Source organism: Gossypium arboreum, chromosome 3 (assembly GCF_025698485.1).
Source record: "Gossypium arboreum isolate Shixiya-1 chromosome 3, ASM2569848v2, whole genome shotgun sequence".
Lineage (NCBI taxonomy): Eukaryota > Viridiplantae > Streptophyta > Magnoliopsida > Malvales > Malvaceae > Gossypium > Gossypium arboreum.
In genome coordinates, this window is record NC_069072.1 from 27,116,199 (window position 1) to 27,121,150 (window position 4,952).

Here is a 4,952-nt window from a genome sequence, read left to right on the forward strand (position 1 = left end):
GTTCACACTTTTAGACGACCTTTCGAATACCACTCCTCGAAAATGAGAGTTCACACATTGAGAAGATCTCTTGGGAATTTCTCCTTAGGATTCTGAACAAGTAATGCTCCTCGCAGAGGCTCCTCAACTAAACTCCTCAAGCAAACTCTTCCCATTGAACCTCCCCATATCTAAGTTACACAAGAGTTCGACCTATTCACCATTTATGATACCAATTGTTGAATATTAGTCCCCAATACAAAGTGAAAGTGTTTGTTTGGCCCTATTGTAGTGTTTATTTTGCCTTTGGTTTTTTGTTAAGTTTATATTTATTTGGATTTTTCAGTTGGAACCATTATGTTTTAAATGTGTATCCTCTTGAAATAATAGAATGGTTTGTGTGTTTTAGCTAAAGAAGTGGTTGAAGATAGCAACAAGAAGGGGAAAAATATCACTTAAGGGCGTGCTAAGGTAACAATACCCTTCCAATGTCTTTGTTGTAAGTTGGTTATGTGTTCAACTTTGGAAAGATGAAATTTGTTAATGGAAAAGGAGGTTGCCAAGGTAAAGAGCAGCACACCCTCGTAGGGTGCCAAATGGCAAGAGTCAACAACAACAAATATCTCCATTGGAATGAATATACCATTACTCTTTTCTAGTAATACGGGAAAGACAATATATACATGTTAAACTACATTTACAATTCAGATTTGATCTTATTACTTTAAACAAAACATTTTGGTTATATTTAATTTTCGATATGTTTCATTTAAAACTATTTTAATCTTTGAATATATTTTAAACTGTTTTTATTTTCGATATCTTTAATTTATGTTATATTTAATTTTGGTCTTTAAAAATGTTTTATATTACTTATATTGTTTGATTAAAAATTATAATTAACACTACAAACATATTTTATTTCAAAAAAAAACTTTATCTACAATTGTTAATATAGGGTATTTAATATAGTATATTTTAAACTAAAATTTTAAAATTAATAATAATAATACCAAAAGCGCATGTGAACTCATTACTTTTAATAGGAGAGTTGAGATTCTTTTATTCAAATATAAAAATTATCTCAACAAACGAAACAAAAAAAAGAGAGTAAAATGCTACAAACAAATCATGTTATGATAAGAATGTAATGTATATGGAGTTTTAGATTTTATTTAAATAAAAATAATAATCGTGTATTATAAAATACATAATTTTTAAGATATTTAACACATTATATACCAATAATCGAATTGAGTTAATATAAAATAAAAGAAATTAAGACTTTATTTTCTTTTCTCATAAACATTATTAAATTCAGTATTATTATTTTTTACTAATTTTAATATTCAAAAAAATAATATATATTTTTCTATTCACAATTATTAATTCAAATAAAAATTAGTTAATTACAAAGTGAGGATGAATGCAAATTTTTAAAATGTAAATTAAAGATCGAATATTTTAAAAAATTCATATAATATATGTATATTTTTGTAGAACTAGAAACTATGTTATTTGGATGTAGATATATTAAATGGGTATTCTTTTTAAAAATAATTATTAAACGTCAGTCATCAATTAATCAAATCCACAAAAACACATTCAGTCATCAATTTATCAAATCCACAAAAACACATTATTTTCTCTTCTTTCTTTTTTTTTTCTTTTTTGGGTGATTGATAAAGAAATGAAATTTCAAGTTTTTTACTTGCAAAGATAGTTGTAATTTCTATTTTGTGCTCTGTAAAGATTCTTAATATGTATTGTTCATTTTTCTTTGATAGTATGTTATTGCTTCCTCTTCTTCTTTGGCTTGTTTGATTGCTTCTTCTACCCACAATTGAGCGTCATATATTCACTGAAACACTGTAAATTCTTTGAAAATTAAATTCTTTGATTTTGTTATACTGTTATTGAAATTAGTATTGGAGAAATGTGATCTTTTTACTACGATTTGAAGATATGTAACACTTTAATATCTTGCAGTAATGGCTCGTCTTCCTTTAATAGTACAAAGTGTGAGGCGTAAAAGAATTAGTCTTACATTGACAATATGGTTGCAAATGTGTACAGTTGCAAGTTGGTTCTTAGTTACATTGGGTGTCATCCATAGCCTACATACTTATAGACCAAGGATTAGATCCTATAATTTAGATTTTTATGCAAAACGAGATATGTGAAAAGACTTGTATATGCTAGTGACGAGACCTATATTGATCAAGTTAGGATGAATAAAATTACCTTTTTTAAACTATATGAGATGTTACAAACTTTAGGGGGATTGAAGTTGTCAAGGAACATGCTTGTTGATGAGCAAGTGGCAATGTTTTTAGATTCATTTCTCATCACCTTAAAAATCGAGTAATCAAGCATCATTTTAATAGGTCCGGGGAAACCGTTAGCAAATCATTTCACAATGTTTTAAATGTTGTCATACGCTTACAAGATGTGTTATTTAAAAAGGCAGAGCCAATTACAGCTAATTCTACAGACCCAAGGTGGAAATGGTTCAAAGTATTGGAGTGAGTTCTATATATAGCTCGTACATAATTTAGTTGACTTAGATTTAAATATAGTATCCTAACTCGAGGTTTTATACATGTGATGTAGAATTGCTTAGGTGCTTTAGATGGAACCCACATCAAGATTAGGGTTCCAATAGTTGATAAACCTAGATATCGAACACGAAAAGGTGACATAGCAACAAATATGTTAGGTGTTTGTACACCTGATATGCATTTTGTTTATGTTATTCCTAGTTGGGAAGGTTCTGTAGCTGATGGGCAAGTTCTTCGAGATGCCATTAGTAGGAGACATGGACTAAAAGTTCCTTATGGTGAAGTGCAAAATTAGAGGACTTTGAATTAATATTTAAGATGATACTTTTTTGGGAAATTAACCATGACAAATAGTTTTTTTTTTTTATAGGTTGTTATTATCTAGTTGATGCTGGATACACAAATTGTAAGGGATTTCTTGCACCTTTTAGAAGACAAAGATATCATTTGAATGAGTGGCGTCAGGGTTACTAGCCAAGTACTCCGAAAGAATTTTTCAATATGAAACATGCTTCAGCACGTAATGTTATTGAAAGATGCTTTGGGTTATTAAAACTTAGATGGGGAATACTTAGGAGTCCATCATTCTATCCTGTGAGTGTGCACAATAGAATCATTATTACATGTTGCTTGGTCCATAATTTTATTCGAACCTATATGAGTCTTGGTCCTATTGAAGCAGAGTTGGAAGAAGAATTACTTAGTAATGAGATAGAAGACGATGAACCGAATATCATAAATATTCATCCATCGGATGCATGGGCTACTTGGAGGATAGAACTAGCCAACCAAATGTTCAATGTAAGCGGCCCAATCTTTCCGGGCCCATGAAATGATTAAATAACAAAACAAAAAAACCAAAACAGATTAGAGTCCATCAGTCCATTACAACAAAACCCGATAGCCCAACAACTAAACTAGGCCCAACGGCCCAAAACCTAAGCCTAGGTTAAGCCAAACAGAAACCCTAGCCCCAACCCTTTCTGCACTGCTCCAGCGCTTTAGCAGCGACCACACCTCCGTACGCCCCACCCGAATGCCATGTACCACCACGCCAACTGGCCTCCGTACCTGCGAAAAAACAGACAAACAACAGCAAGGCAACAAGCACAAAGGAGCGATTTTTATATTTTTTCTCTATTTTTTCTTTCATTCTGCTATTAGAAGCCCAAAACAATCGTCTTGTGTTTTTTTTTTGCGAAGGCATACATAACAATAAAAAAAACAAAGAGGAAAATATCAATTGAAAACAGATTAGGTATTCCCATTTTATAGCCTTTTTTATGTTTCGTGCGTATATAGATACATACATATAAAATCTAAACCTTTTTTTTACCTTTTTGACGATCGGAGAAGATGAAACCAAAGGTTTCCTCAATTTCTTTCGGCTTCTGTAGAGTTTTTTTCGAGTTTTTGATCTCAAATTGGGGTTAATGGGAGTAAAATGACCTGAAAGGTCCTTTTTTAATGCTTTCTGGACACCGTAGACTGCGGCGCAGGCGTCAGCGACCGACGGCCACCATGGTGGCCCTGCGGCTGGAGATCGGGGATTTTAGAGAGAAAACAAAGCTCTCACATTAGTTTTTTTTAAACCCTAACAGAATGAGAATTTTTTTAAAAAAATTGGCTTTTATAGGTGAAGTAAACGACGTCGTTTTGCAGTAACCACAAAACGGCACCGTTTCAGCCTACCCGTACGCGTGACGGACCCGCTAAGGGATCTGCATGTTTTCATGATTTGGGTTATTTATGCGATTAACCCTTCCGCATTTTCGGCCTGTTCCAATCTAATCCTTTTCCGTTTTTTAATTTGGTCGTTTGATTCTTTTCTTTTTTTTTTAATTCAGTCCTTAAACCATTTGAGAGGACGGACACCTGAAACAGTACCGTTTTCAATGACCCAAAGCTCGATTTAGTTTTGTCCTGTGGGGATCTGAGCGTTTAATTGTTGTACTGGTCCCTCTGATGTTTAAACAGATTATAATCTGGTCCTCTTCTTTTTATTATTTTTTTAATTTTGCTCCATGTCTTTTTCCATTGATTCATTTGGGTCCGCATCAAGGTGCTGCGTTTTAAGGGCTTGGGGTTTATTGCGCAGTTAGTCCCTTTCCTTTGCGCGCGCATTCCAATTGGATCCTTATGCATTTTTAATATTTAGATTTTATACTTTTAATTCTATTTTCATTTCAATTTAGTCCTTTCTTGTTAATATTATTGTATTATTAAATTGATTAATTTAATACTTAAATTTTCTTTTCTTTTTTTCTTTATTTATTCCCTTATTATTATTTTTCTAATAAATTGTTTTTATTATATATATCTATTATTATTCTTATCATTGCCATTTCATTATTTATTTATTCCTTTAGGTATATCTTTACATACATTTTCAAAATTAGATTATTAATATAT